This window comes from Giraffa tippelskirchi, chromosome 2 (genome assembly GCF_054371585.1).
Source record: "Giraffa tippelskirchi isolate mGirTip1 chromosome 2, T2T-mGirTip1v1.2.pri, whole genome shotgun sequence".
NCBI lineage: Eukaryota > Metazoa > Chordata > Mammalia > Artiodactyla > Giraffidae > Giraffa > Giraffa tippelskirchi.
Window position 1 is genome coordinate 156,176,638 of NC_137276.1, and position 15,540 is coordinate 156,192,177.

A 15,540-nucleotide genomic window follows, 5' to 3' on the forward strand; every position below is an offset into this window, starting at 1 on the left:
GGGTTTACTGAAATGTTGAGGATAGACTAAGTGAATTGTGGTGTAAGAGAATAATCTTTTTAAGCCCCAGAACAAAATGTCTTTAGGAGCTCACATTTCCTATTTCAAACTATACCAGTTGCAAAGAGAAAAATATTTCATTATTTAACTTATCTATTTTCATATTTTTGTATGAATAGATGAGAAATTGAGAGCAAGAGAGATTAATTTGGAAGCAGAAATGTGTGAAGTCAAAGACTTTGCACAAAGAATATGCTTGATAAATGGTTAAGTGCAAAAATATATGTGTCTGCATTTGTTTAATTCTTGGTTAAAAAAAAAAGTCACACCAAATCCCAAAAGAACCAAGTTTTGGAGGTTTCTTGAATTAGTAACTCATGGTGTACTCTCAACATTTAATAATAGGAATTAAGAGATCAGGGCCTCCTCCTTGGGTGGAAAAATCATGGGATCAGTCAGGTGACCTAGACCCCGGAGGTGGGTTCAAGTTGCTTGCTGTTTTTGTGTTGGTAAGTTATTTTGCCTGAATTTTTACCTCAAATGTCAACGATGGACTACAATTTGTTTTATGAAGATCTTATAAACCTGGGAGAAAGTGCTTTTACGATGTGCTGGGGTGAGGAATCATTAGTTTAGACAACAGGAAGCAGGACAGAGGTACAAGGAAACAAGTCTCCAGCCCTGGCGTGCCTTCCAGGCAATGGCTGACGCACATTATAGCCCCCTGACGTAGTACATGGTGCTCACATTTACAAATACCAGAGCAAAAAGAACAGTATTGCCTTTATTCAAACTAATTCACACAGTCCGTAGATTTGTGCTATAAGCACAAGGTCTGGGTTTCCGGACAGGGCTGTGAGGTAAATTCCAGGGGTTCGTTTATTTGAGCACTGGATGGAGGGAGTTGCCTTGAAGCAACTGATCAGCATGGCTACGGAGGGCTCACTGGCAATCAGAACCTTCCAGGAACTGATCGCGTACGGGGCCGAGGGAAGCTCCGAATCTCTTCCCAGGGTGGTCCGCGTTGCCCAGTGACATCCAGGCGGCTGGCTGGTCCGCGGGAAGGAGGGAGTCGGGCCCCTGCCTGCAGACAGGAACATAGCTGGGAGGCTGAGCATCCGGCTCCCGCGCCGGGATCTGTGGCGGGCATGACCTTGTACGAGTCGTTTCTCTTCCGAGAGCTTCAGATTTCCCGTGTGAAGTGGACGGGCTGGAAGTTGGTCGGGGCCAGTTCCGACATCCAGGACGTTTGAACCTTGCTGGGAATCCGGGGCGGGGCTCACGAACAAGATCTCGCAGGAGGATTCCACGGCAGGGCTCGTCTACCCAGACTCAACCCCCTAGTCTGGCGCCCTAACAGTGGACGCAGGTTCCCTCATTTTCTTCAGTAGCCCCTCGCCCCGGCCGCTTCCTCCTTCCACGTCTCCTTCCTCTTCCTTCAAGGCAGGCAAAGGCTCCACACCTCCCTCTTTCCCTTCCTCCTCTGCAAGCTCCCCGCATTCCCCGCGTTTTCTTCTCTTCCTCCCAGGAAATCCACCGCCCTTGGTGCACCCACCTCGGGGCCGGGCCACGGCCCCGAGGTGGGCGCCCCCTCCCCCGGCGGCGAGCGCCGCGGCCCCGCGGGCACCCGCCTTCCCATACCTTACATGGACAAATGCGTGCAGGCAAAGTCAGGAATTCAGGCCCCTGACGTCAGCCTCCAGCTCTCAGGGCACCGCACGGGAGACCAAGGGGAGGGGGTGGGGACGGTGGGAGGAAGGAGGGGGAAAGGCACCAACCAGCAGCCGCTCCAGCCTTGCCGAAGTTTCACTTTTTGTCTGTGGGTTCGCTCCCGGGCCCCGCGCGAGCTTTCCCGGGATAAGTAGCTTTAGCGAGCGGGGGAGAGCCGGTCGCTGCAAGGTAAGGGCTGGCTGCGCGGCCCGGGGCGCGGGGCGCGGTGCGGGGCGCGGGGCCGGGCCTGGCCGGGGCTGGGGACAATGGGAGGGGGAGTGCCCGGGCACCTCCTCCTTCGCCGCTGCCTCCGCCTCCAGCCGCCGCCGCCGCCGCCGCTGCCCCGGCCGCCTCCTCCCCGAGGTATTGTTGCAAATCCTCCTTCCTTCCCCTCACCCTCCGCCCGCGGGTGCCTCGGGAACCCCCAGCCCTCCCCGGCACGAGCGCCTCCGGGGTGGCAGGAGAGCCGGGCGCAGGGCACCGAGAGCGCGCCCGGCCCGGGCCGCAGGGCCCGCGGTGCGGAAGTGCCGGCCGCGGCGCGATCACGGGGTGCACGCGTGGGGGAGGGGGACCCCGAGTTTTTTGGGAAGCCTCGACCGGGGGCTGGGCGGGCTTGGAGGCCTTCCCTGGGCGCCCCCTGCCCGGGCTTTTCAGGACTCCCAGGGGGCGGGGCCACACCCAGCAGCTCTGCGCTTTCGCGGAATCACAGTTGTCACTGGGGAAGGGGCCTAGGAACCCAGGCATTAAGTTCCCCCATTTCCCAGCTGGGGCAACTGAGGCCTAGAGACACGAGTCTCCCCAAAGTCGCTCACTAGAGGCAGAGCCGTAACTAAAATAAATGGCTCGCGATTCCTGGTTCCTTTTCTCCAAGCAGTTCTCCAGCACTCACTGTGTGCCGCCCTGTGCTGGGTTATTGGGTCCAGAGGCGTTTAGGGCCCAGACTCTGCCCTCAGGAAGCGCTCAGTCAACGGAAGAACCAAAACTGACCCCAGACAGAAGGTGCTAAGTCCTGGGCAAAAGGCGCGGGGCGGGGCTCGGAGACAGGAGTTTGGTCTCCTGGTCCTTCTTGAGGGATCGGAGTCTTTTGAAGGATGGGGGCGGGGGGGGGGGTGTGTTTCTGAAGTCAGTGACTAGGGACAAGGAACGAGGGTATGTGCCGGAGGGAACTGCAGTGGCAGAGAAGACTCAAGTGTGGAGAGTGGAGATGAAGCTGTAACTGTTATTGTGCTGGGGGCACGGGGTGGGGCAGCGTGGGCACATAAGATGGGATAATCAGTGGAACTGTGCTTGAGTGCACTTGGACAGAGGGGTGTCTTTGGGACTTTAGGGTGCTGGGGGAGCTAAAGGATGTTTCTGGCTTCCCTTCCCTTCTCAGTGATCCACTGCCTGCTCACCCTGAACACAAAACGCAAAAATGTAGGTTCACCTTTGAGCTTCTTTTCTAGTACCAGACTCATTTCACTTTGTATCCAAGCCCCTCTATCTTTCTGTCTCCTACCCCCCTTTCTAAATTGCTTGCTTCCCAATAATCCTCATTCTCACTAAGGTGTTACTGAATTAATGGCCTACCTCTTTGAACACAAGAGCATTTTAAGAAAACCTTTAAGTGGAAAGAGAAAAAGCAGCTAACACTCTCTTCCCTCCAACTCCCCTCGCCTCCTTCCTCACCCTCCTTGCTGTTACAGATAGGGAAACATAAATAAAGGCCCAGAGAAGGTGAGTGCCAGTTCCAAAGTCTACAGTAAATTTTGGTAGCTGGTGGAAGGCCAGAACTCTCAGTAGGTTTCTCTGTATCCCATGACCAGCCTTCTTCCTTCAGGGTCTTTGTCTGCACCAGGGTCAGTCCAAAGGTTGCAAGGCAGTCTTCCAACCTCAGCACCCAGGCTTTAGAACCTAGAGTATAGATTCTAGGTAAGAGATAAATAGTTGCGGTTAGCTGTCTGAATAGTGAGGGTGCAAACCTGGAGCCCTTCGGTCAGGCAGCCACGCAGGGTCATGCTCCTCCTACACAGTGGGTGGGCCTGGACCTGGCTTTGAGGATTGGCAGGAGAAACTGCTGTTGAGCTGGTTACTATGATTGGGACTGACAGAGTAGGACCCTTCTTGGAGGGACATATTCCAGTGAATAGTCAGTTCCAGAGAGTGGTTGATGGGAGAGGAGGCTTCATTATGGAGGTCCTTAAAAATGCCAGGCATGGATATGACTTGAAGTCATCATCTGAGGGTGTTGAGCAGGCTGGGACATGAGCAAGAGGGGAGGACCTGGCACTGGTTAATCCTCTGCCTTCCATTCCAGTGAGAGGCAATAATCTGGCCTAAGAATTATCAGTGAGTGTTTGCTCATTTACTCCACATATATTACTGATTACTACATGCCGTTGGCAAATGTGAAAATGTTATGGCAGATTCTTTATTTTATTGAGACAGGTAACTTGTATTTCATCAGAAAAAGTACACTTTTTCACATTTTATATCAGTGACATTGGGTTGTCTTATAATCACAGATGTGTCATAGTTGAGCAGATCTTCGTCCTAAGTTGATAACAGTGTATCTTACCATTGATAGCTTAGAGCTGATAACATTTGTTAATCATACCCTTTATGAATGTACAGTGCTTTGCACTTTATAAAAGTTTCCCATCAAATATTCCATTTGAATCTCAAAAAATCCCCTGAGAATTGGGCCTGGTGACTCTGTCATCTCAATTTTATCTCTTGCCTAAGGTCATCCAGTTAATTAGAAATGAACTCAAAATAACAGCCCAGAACTTTGACTCTGGGTGTTAACATGTGACTACCCTGTGGTGGAACTAGCATGGGTTAATTGGGAATAGGAAGAATCAGATTGAATTTAATTTCAGAACTATTTTGGGGGGTTTTGACCAAGGGCAGAGTGTAACTCACAATGACTGGGAGGCTCTGTTAGCCTAGAGATTTAATGCATTAAATAGAAAATGGGCAGGGGGATAGAAGATGCCCAGTAACATAATAAAAACAGAGGATGGAGCATGCTGCTATTTTTACACCGAAAGGAGAGGAGCAATGGTTGAGGCACATGGGTTCTGGAGCCTACCTGCTGTGAAGCAGGAACTGGCTGGCCATAGGAATACAAAGATTAGGAGGACATGGTCCCTGTTCTGGGGGAGCACCTGTGTGTGTGTGTGTGTGAGTGAGTGTTTGGTGCTGTTCTAGGGGTATGTTTCGGTTGCACTGAAGTGGTTCAACCTCAGGGAAGCTACCAGAAGGAGTGGTGCCTAAAGAGAGCCTTTAGGGCCAAATAGGAGTTGCCTAAGTGGAAAAAAGACAGATAGAGATGAACCTGTTAGGTGTATGTCAACAGATGTAGGGAAGAAGGCCTGAGTTTGAGTGGCCAGCAGGAACGGAGTGGTGGGAAATGGAGAAATGGGAGGACTTTCATTTTTTGGTAAGCAGATATAAATTTATCTTGTGGGTGGTAGGGGCCATTAAAGGGTTCTCTAGAGATTCGCATGAAAACAAGGCCAGGTAAGGGCTCTGGAAGCATCTATAGGATTAGGTATTGGGATGGTAACCACAGGAAGAAGAGTAACACATTTAGTAACTGGTTGAGTGGAGTTGGTGGGCTTCCTGGTGGCTCAGATGGTAAAGAATCTGCCTGTAATGCAGGAGACCCGGGTTCAATCCTTGGGTCAGGAAGATCCCCTGGAGAAGGGAATGGCACACCACTCCAGTATTCTTGCCTGGAGAATTCTGTGGACAGAGAAGCCTGGCAGGCTACAGTCCATGGGATCGTACAGAGTCACGACTGAGCGACTTTTACTACTACCACTGAGTGGAGCTGAGACTTTGACCAGGGCAGTATTTAGGAGTCCTAGCTGAGCTTGTGCATCAATGGGTGGGGACTTTTCTTGGAATTCAGCATTGGAAGGCTGCATCCAGCTGGAAGAAGTGAGTTGGAAGAGGTGAGGAAAGGGAAGGCAAAGTTGTGGTGCATGCACAAAGCTCCTATCTGGGTTGAAATTCACGGTCTTAAAGGTGTGTGTGAAGTAGAGGTGGAGAAGGGAAGAAGAAACGGAAGTGTGATGTGGGAGTCTGTTGTAGATGGCTTAGATGTGTGGAGGAAAATGGTGGTGGCTTCTTAAGGCAAGTCATAGGAATAGGAAAGGACACTGATAAATTGATGAGGACGTCACCTCTCCTGACTCTACAAATAGGGTAGGTGGCCGGCCATGGGTTAATGGGATTCATGCTTGGAAACTGGTAAACCACAGAATTGAGGCTAGAAAACATGTGTTTTTTGATCTTTCTTTTTTAATAATAATATTTAAAATTTTTGCCTACTTACTGTGTACTTACATAATTCTCATACCGATTCATCAAAGTAGGTTTTATGATTATCAATCTCATTTTGCAGATGAGTAAATGAGTGTGGTCAAATAAGACTTGTTGTTTAGTTGCTAAGTTGTGTCTGACTCTTGCGACCCCATGGACTGTAGACCACCAGGCTCCTCTGTCCATGGGATTTCCCAGGCAAGAATACTGAAGTGAGTTGCCATTTCTTTCTCTAGGGGATCTTCCCAACCCTGGAGAAGTTCAACCTGGAGAGTTCAACCCTGGATTGAACTCGCTTTTTTTTGCGTCTCTTGCATTAGCAGGCTGATTCTTTACCAGTGAGCCACTAGAGAAGCCGTAAGTAAGGTTACACAACCACTAAGTGAAATGGCTGAGTTTTGAACCTTTGCCTGATCTACAGCCTCTTCACCACTTTTTTCTTTTTCCACAGAAGGAAAAGTGCAAATTGTGGTTGAAAAATTAATCAGTCGATCTAAGAAAGGATTGGAAAATTTTATTTGAGCCAAATTTGATGATTATAACTTGAAAGAGCATCTCAGAAAGTTCTGAGAACTGATTCACCCTTTAGAAATCCTCTGTCTATGGAATTCTCCAGGCAACAATATTGGAGTGGTTTGCCATTTCCTTCTCCAATTAGAAATCAAGGCTCAGTCTTCTAAGTTTTTTAAGACAGAGGGCTGTACGTCACATGATGTATTATCGACAGTTAATCCAGATCTAAGCATCATCCTGGTGGGTCATGTGAAACCGTACCAGATCAAGAAGGAATGTTATCTTGTAAGGAGTTGTCTTTTTGGTGCTAGGAGAATGTTGCTCTTTATGGTTGAGCAGATACTCCTGCCAATGGGGGAGGTCTGGTTGAGGCACAATGCAGAAGCACGGTGCACATTGGGGGAGAGGGAAGGCCAAAGGGCAGAGAAGAATTTCTACGTTTGCATTTCTCTCGCCATAAAATACGAATTTTATTTCACAAAATCACCACCGTCAGGGTTCTTCCTGAGATTTCCACTCAGTACTCACTTTAACTGGGCCTCAGTGGGATCATAATCGAGGGTTTCCCTGGGCCAGCAGACTTTTCACTTCTGTGCTGATGCTGCCCCAGCCAGGGAGGAGTAGAGGGTAAAAGGGCCAGAATGATGAGCTAAAGATGATGCTAGTGGTGGTGGTGGTGGGTGGGGATCAGGAGGGCTTTTGTTACTCTTTGAGCAAAGGAGGGTGTTGTTAGATCTGTGTTTCAGAGAACCCTGGTGGCAGAGTCACAGCAGGTCAGGGCCATAGATGGGGACACCACTTAGGAGGCTGCTGAAATGTTCCCGGTAGGAGGCTGCTGAAATGTTCCCGGTCGGGAAATGCCGGGCCTGCATCAGGTCAGCAGAGAGGGAAAAAGTTGTTTGCTGTTAGACTCTTATCAGGCAGCTTAGTTCCTATTCTTATTCTTCTAATTATTTGCCAGCTTATCAGCCTTGACTGAAACAACTGTGTTATGGACACCAAAGCTTGTAGGCAGCAGAAGTGGCAGGTTGGCACACAGCTAATGCCTTAGAAGTGAAGACTGGGGTCTTGATGGCCAGAGGGACCCTATTCCTCCTTTTGCAAGTGAGGAAACTGAGGCCCCAGGGAAAGGACGGAAGTGCTCAGTCACACCCTTGTCAGCTGAGCTGGAGCTGGGCGTGGCCTTACTCTCTTTCCTGTCTTCTTTCTTTCAAGGGTGTTTTTGAATCTCTTTTTGCTGAGCCTGGCTGGACACATTCCTTCTCCATTCCACCCCCACCCTGCTCCCAGCCCCAGGGGCTTTGCTTGTGAGAATTTGGGAGGGAATATAACTTGGAGATCCTTGTTACTGGGCTTGAACTTTGTTCTTTGCCCTTAGAAAACAAAGTGACTCAGAGTTCAGTTTCAGTGTCCTTGTGGTTTGGGGATTTATTTCTTTTTCTGCCATTTATGCCTGTCACTTGTTTGCAAGAACCAAGCGTCTGACTCCATGATAACTTCAAGTTTCCTTGTCTGTGACTGTCCCCACTCGCATTCCTTTTCTATTTCTACTTACTTTAGCTTGCCTGAAGGTTTTCAGGCTGCCAGTATTAGATCCCTTACAAGGTAGATCCTGCTCTTTTTTTCTTTCTGTCTTAAATCTGCCCATCACAACCCATCTCATAGAACCCATTAGCATTTCACAGCCTTCGGAGCACTTTTTATATGGTGAATGTGTTTTATGGTTCTTTTTATTACTTGGCTCCCAATTGCCATCCAAGAGATGGGTTGGCAGGATCAATCTTGTCTCCCAGAGCGTGGGCGAAAGTTCAGTGGTGAAGAACCTCTGCTGGGATGCTTAAGTGGTAGTGTGAGAATCAGATTCCCAGCTACAGCTCTTGTCCTGCTCCTTACTTCACTTTTGCTGGTGAGCAGGAGATAATTGATGTGAAAGTCCTGAGCAAGCCCTATGCTCAGGTGAGAAACTGTTATTATTTCATAATGTGCTAATTAGTAACAGTTGCTGCCTTTGGAAGGCAACTGAGAATCCGGTTGGAGGCCCCAGAGAGGTCTGAGGGTCTAGGCTTCAGATACTATCATTTCAGCAGTACCATCACCAACTTGGTTTTGGGAGTAAGAAAACCAAGACCTGTGTTTAGCCACCCATTAGCCCTGTGATCTTCAGCAAGTTCCAGAACATCCCTGAGCCTCAGTTACCTTTCATTATAGATCATATGATCTACCCCAATGCTAAACAGTCACATTACATTAATGTGTAATGTGACTCTGAAGTGGGTGCGTGGTCAGTCACTCAGTCGTGTACAACTCTTTGTGATCCCCTTGACTGTACCAGGCTCCTCTGTCCATGGAATTTTTCAGGCAAGAATTCTGGAGTGGGTTACCATTTTATACTCCAGGGGATCTTCCTAACCCAGGGATCGAGCCCAAGTCTCTTCTGTCTCCTGCATTGGTAGGTGGATTCTTGATACATGTGGCTAATTTTTCGTGCCCAGTAAAGTGTCTAGCCCACAGAAATGGCACCTTGTCCTCCTAGAGCAGACTATGGGGTTTAGACTCGGGAGGCTGCAAGTTCAAGTCTTAGCTGTGCTACTTAATGGAGGGTGCTCCCTGGGGAAGTGACAGGCGATTTGGTGTACTGACTTACTCATTTTTAGACATCTCGTCAGCAGGGTACCACTGTTGACAAATGTCAGGTTGCAAAGTGGGGTGAGTGCCACAGACATTCACAGGCACTTCCAGGCTACACAGAGAGATGGTTTGTCACCAGTGATGGTTGTCCAGTGTTTCTTCTTCATTGTGACCATCTCAGTCTCTCTCGGTTTTTAAATTTGTTTTTATTTAATTTTTTTAATTTGAGAAAAATCAGAGGCTTTCCTGATGGCTCATCAGGTAAAGAACCCTCCTGCAATGCAGGAGATCAGGAGACTCCAGTTGGATTCCTGGATCGGGAAGATCCCCTGGAGAAGGAAATGGCAACCGGCTGCAGTATTCTTGCTTGGGAAATCCCGTGGACAGAGGAGCCTGGTGGGCTACAGTCCAAAGGATCACAAAGCCACAACTGAGCACGCACGAGTATCATGAGCTGATATCTGTTGGTTTGTGAAAGGGGATCATTTAGGAGCTCTTAGTGGGGCAGGTCCACTTTGTCTTCACCATCACAGACTTCTGGCAGCGTGGGATGGCGGTCTCTCTGCAAATCTGGGCGGTACTTGTTCTTTCGGATCACGTCCCAGATGCTGCTGAGGATGACCCTATGGATGGTGTTGCATACATAGGTGGCCTGCTTTCCCAGGCCCATCTTGCTTCATCACCGCCGCGACCCCTTGGCCGTCTGCTGCCGGCTTCACATCCACAGTCTTTTGGTGAAAGAGTCCGTTACCACGGTAGCAGTTGCGGGCCTGTAGGTTCCTGGGTTTGGCGCTGTGCGTCTACTTGTTCCTCTCGAGGGAGAAGCTGGAACATGACCAACCTCCTGACAGCCATTGCATATGTGCGGCCGCTCTTCTTGTTGCGGAGACAGAGACTGAGGCCCCGCCGGGGGCGGGCCTCTCTTGGGTTTGGTTTGCGCAGTGTTTGTGCTCTGCCCCTCCTGCAGTCATTGCTTTTGTCCGTCTTCTCATCAAAGACCCCTGTAGTTCACAGGGAAGGCTGGTGTTGAGGGGCCGTGCCAGGCCCTCCTCAGAAACTTGTGTGGGAACCTCTCATGGGGCAGGTAAGCAAGAGGGGCACGACAGGGCAGGGTTGTTTCACTCAGGTTCACCTGAATCCAGAAGTGTGCTTTGGCCTCCTTCCATCCCCACTGTGGGCAGTTTTCCAGACATACCCACGGTCAGCATTCCTTAGTCACTCAGGCCATCAACCAGCAGCTCTGTCGCCATGGTGCAGAGAGCTCCAGGAGGGAGAGGTACCTGCCCCATTCGGAGATGGTTGTGGGCATGTGTACTGCCAGTTCCTTGGCATTTTTAGGAGGCTGTTTTATTGTTTGTTTGTTTTAACATATTTATTTGGCTGCACTGGTTCTTAGTTTCAGCAGGTAGGATCTTTGATCTTCATCACAGCATGTGGAATCTTTAGTTTTGACATGCAAACTCTTACTTGCAGCATGCGGGATCTAGTTCCCTGACCAGGGATCTAACCCAGGTACCCCGAATTGGGGATGGTGACTCTTAGCCACTGGACCACCAAGGAGACCACTTTTTGAACTCTAAGGGAATCCTGCCCTTTATGTCAGTCTCAGTTTCCTGTCTGTAAAAAAGACTGTAGCAACAGTGCTTGCTTCAGAGGTAGAGGGACCATACTTTCTGGTTTTCCCAGGACATCCCTGGTATGCCTGTATCCTGGTGTAGTAGTAAGAGTATTTCACTCTCAGAGGTGTTCTGATTGAAGGTTACCCTACTTGTTAGTACTGAGTGGCGTTGTATAAGTAGTATGTATAAGGGTAGGCCTAAAGTAAAACGCCAGGAAATGTTTTTGTCAGAAGAGATGCTATGTGTTCAAGAAATGTTTGTTCAGTGAACTAGTTTTATAAAGGTTAAATTTGAGGATATTTGAAGGGAAAGTCTAGCTTGTAGGCAGTTAGAGTTTATTAAGGTTGATAAAAATGTGTTAATACCTGTTTAGAATATCAGGCACTGCCAGGAGAGTGGTATGAATGGAGGACTATTGCAGGGCTCTGGAAGGTCTGCAGCAGCTTGTTGGAAGGGCTGGGCCTTGGATTAAACATGAAGGGACAGAAAGGCTTAGTCCAAGATTCCATGGGGCAGCTAAAATTGCTCTGGCTACTTATAGTTAAGAAATAAGATGGAATCCCTGTCCATGTGTGTATTTTATTTATTGTTTATTTTTGGCCATGCCACTCCAAGGATCTTAGTTCCCCGATCATGAATCGAACCCAGAGGCCCTGCAGTGGAAGCTTGAAGTCCTAACCATGGGATCTCCAGAGAATTCCCCATGTATGTACTTTAGCTGGGTTTTTTAATCTATTATTTTCCATCCAGTAGCCTATCTTCATGAAGATCTGTAGCTGTAACTGTGAAAGCCTAGTGCGGTACCAAGTCCTGTGCCAGAGGTCACCAAAGTAACCTATACTTATTCTTCTAATGAATTTCCAGAGAAAATGCTTCTTGTTTAATTTCCTGGGAAGAAAACAAAAACATGAAAAACAGTTGGCACCTAGAGCTTCTGTCTTGTTTGGTATGAAAACCAGTCATTTTCAGGAACTGGAGGAGGGAGTTGCTACCCCAAGGGCAGGGTGTGCCCTGACTCATGGGAAATGCAAACTGTGCAGTGATCTGGAGGATGGGAGAGCTCTTCTTAGAACGAGGTGAAAGTCAGGTCAGTTTTCCTGTATTCTGGTTGTTTCCAAACTGGATTTCTCTGCTTGGCTGCAGTCATTTCCCTTGGAGACTAGGAGGGTGCCAGTAATGACAGCTGAATGGGACCCTCAAGATCCCTCTGTCCATTGTTTTGATGCATTTGTGTGTTCATTCATTCTGCACCGGATGCCAGGTGTACCTGTGAATGAATGTGTGAAACTCTAGTCTGGGTTTAGGGGCTGGGAACATGAATGCTGTGCCATCCCCGTCTCCAGAAGTCAAGAGAGGACATAAAAGTATCTGCAGAAAATATCTGGTGGCTCTAATTGAGCGGTGACTAACTCTAGGGACTCCAGGGAAACTTCACAGATAAAAAGAGTGTTATTTGATGGAGCCTTCAAGGATGAATGGGGATTTGTCTAGATAGAGGAGGAGAGGATCATTGAGCAAGAGAAATAACATGAGTAGGTGAGAAAGTGCATGTGCTGTACTGTGTGCTAAGTTGCTTCAGTGGTGTCTGACTCTGCGACCCCATGGACTGTAGCCCACCAGGTTCCTCTGTTCATGAGATTCTCCAGGCAAGAATACTGAAGTGGGTTGTCATGCCCTCCTCCTGGGGATCTTCCTGACCCAAGGATTGAACTCACGTCTCTTATGTCTCCTGCATTGGCAGGCTGGTTCTTTACCACTAGTGCCACCTGGGAAACCAAAGCGCATGGCACCTTGGAAATTAGATTCATTGGGGATGGACTGCAGAGTAGAAAGGCCATGGAGATGAGAGTGCAGGGATGGGCTTAGGTTGAGAAAGGTCTTGATTGCTGACTGAGGACTTAAGACTGTGCTATGAAAGGAGCATCACCTAGGGAAAGGAGGTAATTAGGTCTGTGTTTTAGGAAAGTGATGGGTTATGGATGGTTAAAGGGGACTTCCTTGGTAGCTCAGACGGTAAAGAATCTGCCTGCAGTGCAGAAGACCCGGGTTCGATCCCTTGGTCAGGAATAACCCCCAGAGGAGGAAATGGCAACCCACTCTGTATTCTTGCTGGGAGAATCCCATGGACAGAGAAGCCTTGGTGGGCTACAGTCCAGGGGGTCACAAAGAGTCAGACTTGACTGAGTGACTAACACTTTCACTTTCACTTTCAAAAGGGGTGGTAGTGGAGATGATGAGATGTGTGGCCATGGTCTAGTCCCAAGATACAAGTTGAAAAGGAGTTGAGACAGTGGATATGAGGGACAGTTCACAGGTGGAAATAGAGGTCACCCAATCTCCTCACTTAAACAAGAGGAACCCCAGGTCCTGAGCAGGTAACACATAAAGAGTCCACAGCTCTGGTTCCATCATAACCCCCTAAGTAATCCATCCCCTGCCCAGTGTCTTTAGAAGGGTGACATATGCTTAGCGGCTGAGATCACCATTTGTCAAGAGGAGAATCTCTGTCACTTTTTATCTTTTAAGAATTCTATGAAATCTTTTTTTTTTTAATGTTTATTTATTTGGCTGAACCAGTCTTAGTTGTGGTATGTGAACTCCTAATTGTGGCATGTGGGATCTAGTTTCCTGACCAGGGATCATATCTAGGCCCCCTGCACTGGGGAGCTTGGAGCCTTTGCCACTGGACCACCAGGGAAGTCCTGGAACCTCTTAATTTTGAAAGAAATTGGCTCCTTCTAGAGTTACTGACTCTTTGATCACTGGTGATACTCAAGCAGTGACTGATTGGGATGTTACAGTGGAAATCAGGCACTGGTTGAAGACTTGATGCAGAATATCTTTAGTTAGTTAGTGTTAGTCACTCAGTTGTGTCCGACTCTTTGTGACCCCATGGACTGTAGCCTTCCAGGCTCCTCTGTCCATGGGATTTTCCAGGTAAGAATACTGGAGTGGGTTGCCAGAGTTTAAACATGGGTCTCCCGCATTGCAGGCAAATTCTTTACTGCCTGAGCCACCAGGGAAGTCCCTTTGAGATGTGTTAGCTCTGACTCTTTTTGAAGCCCTTCCTTCTTCCCAGCTTCCCTCCTTTCCTTTCTTCCCTTCATGTAAAAGATACTTAACAATCTTACCTGACTTACCTCTGTCCATTTGTCTCCTCAGGATCATTTTAGTCAAATTGGACAAAAGGCAGAGACAGTTAAAAATGCATGATTAGGAACTTCACTGGTGGTACAAAGGATAAGAATTCACCTGCTAAATGCAGAGGACGCGGATTTGATCCTCGGTCCTGGAAGCTTTCACAAGCCGCGGAGCAACTAAGCCCGTGCGCTGCAACTACCGAACCCGAGCTATAAAGGCTGTGAGCCACAACTATGGAAGCCTGTGTGCCTGAAGCCTGTGCTCTGCAGCAAGAAAAGACACCGCAATGAGAAGCCGTGCACTGCAGAGAGGAGTAACCTCCTCTTGCCACAACTAGAGAAAGTCTTGAGCAACAGTGAAGACTCAGTGCAACCACAAATTAAATAAATAAATTAATTGAATAAAAAGTGCTAAGATAGTAAATCTTAAAAGTTCTTACCACAAGAAAAAAAATTGTAATCCTATATATTAACTAGACATATTACGGTGAGCATTAAAAAAAAAAATAAGGTGATTAGGCACTAAGAATGGTGGGCCATAGTTCATGCAGAGTCGCAAGGGAATAACCATTTGGGTGCCAGTAGGTTAATACTCCCCAGGCCTGGGGAAGTGGCCTAAGCCAGCCTGCATGATCTTGATCAAAATGAAATCCACCATACAGTTAATGATGCCAGTTATCATTTTTATAGTTGCTGTTGTTGAGTCAATAAGTCATGTCCAACTCTTTTGTGACCCAATGGACTGTAGCCCACCAGGCTCCTCTGTCCATGAAATTTCCCAGGCAAGAATACTAGAGTGGGTTGCCATTTCCTTCTCCAGGGATCTTCCTGACCCAGGAATTGAACTTGAGTCTTTTGCATTGGCAGGCGAATACTTTACCACTGAACCACCTGAGTGCTTTACAGGTTATGATGTGTTTTCCTACAAATTACGGGTAAATCCTTACCATAGTCCTGTAAGTAGTTACTATTATTGTTCAAGTTTTACTGATCAAGAATGTGAGAGTTCTTAATTAAATGACTTGCTCAGGACCAAAACTAGCTGTATATTAAATCTTGACTTCAGCTTTAGTTTTCTGTTTGCACAATTTCAGATTCCTCCTGTCCCCAGCCTGTGCAGATCCCTGGGACAGATGCTAGCTTTTATTCCTATTGATATCCTTAAATCTGTTGTGGATCCTGATATGTGGTAAGGATTTAATAAATGTTTGTTGAATGAACATGTGAATAAATAATATAAATGAAGTAATAAATGACAACTTGAATTCTAAGAATATCTTTAGTAGCAATAAAAATCTAATTGAGCTCCCCTAAACATTAATTTGTTATCAAAAGACAGTGAGAAAGAACTCATTTAGAACACATTTATTCAAATTCATTAAGGAAAAAAAAAAGCACCAAAAAAACCCCTCACCAAATTCTTACCTGAATACCTCTGTCAGATCTCTTAGGGACCTATAACTCTGGTCTTGACCCCATGAAAGGGCCTGTCTACTTCTCTGTATGTGTACAATGTTTCCTTCCACTTAATATTATTCTAAGAAATGCTCTTCCTTCCTTTGGCCTGGTCTTTGTATTTATCTTTTATATAACTCCAGATTTGTCGAATTAACATTACC

General features: G+C 47.5%; 1 protein-coding gene, 1 long non-coding RNA gene and 1 pseudogene across 12 annotated transcripts in view; 1 reads left to right on the forward strand and 2 right to left on the reverse strand.

Moving 5' to 3' along the window:
• Positions 1-767: 767 nt before the first annotated feature.
• Positions 768-2,214, reverse strand: LOC145524461 (uncharacterized). The gene is made up of 2 exons (XR_014067550.1): positions 1,154-2,214; positions 768-1,084 (listed from the first exon to the last, which is right to left on the reverse strand). It is a non-coding gene; the product is annotated as an uncharacterized LOC145524461 (long non-coding RNA).
• Positions 1,742-15,540, forward strand: part of LPP (LIM domain containing preferred translocation partner in lipoma) — a 728,299-nt gene continuing 714,500 nt past the window's right edge. For 6 of the 11 annotated variants that reach the window (XM_081536682.1, XM_081536595.1, XM_081536585.1 and 3 more), the window contains exon 1: positions 1,742-1,899. The gene's annotated coding sequence lies outside the window, so the exon portion shown is untranslated. Of the gene's footprint in view, positions 1,900-1,959; positions 2,074-15,540 lie in introns of those variants that run through there. The other 5 variants (XM_081536669.1, XM_081536565.1, XM_081536621.1 and 2 more) reach the window with 4 other exon arrangements.
• LOC145539609 (large ribosomal subunit protein eL28 pseudogene) lies at positions 9,649-10,133 on the reverse strand (annotated as a pseudogene).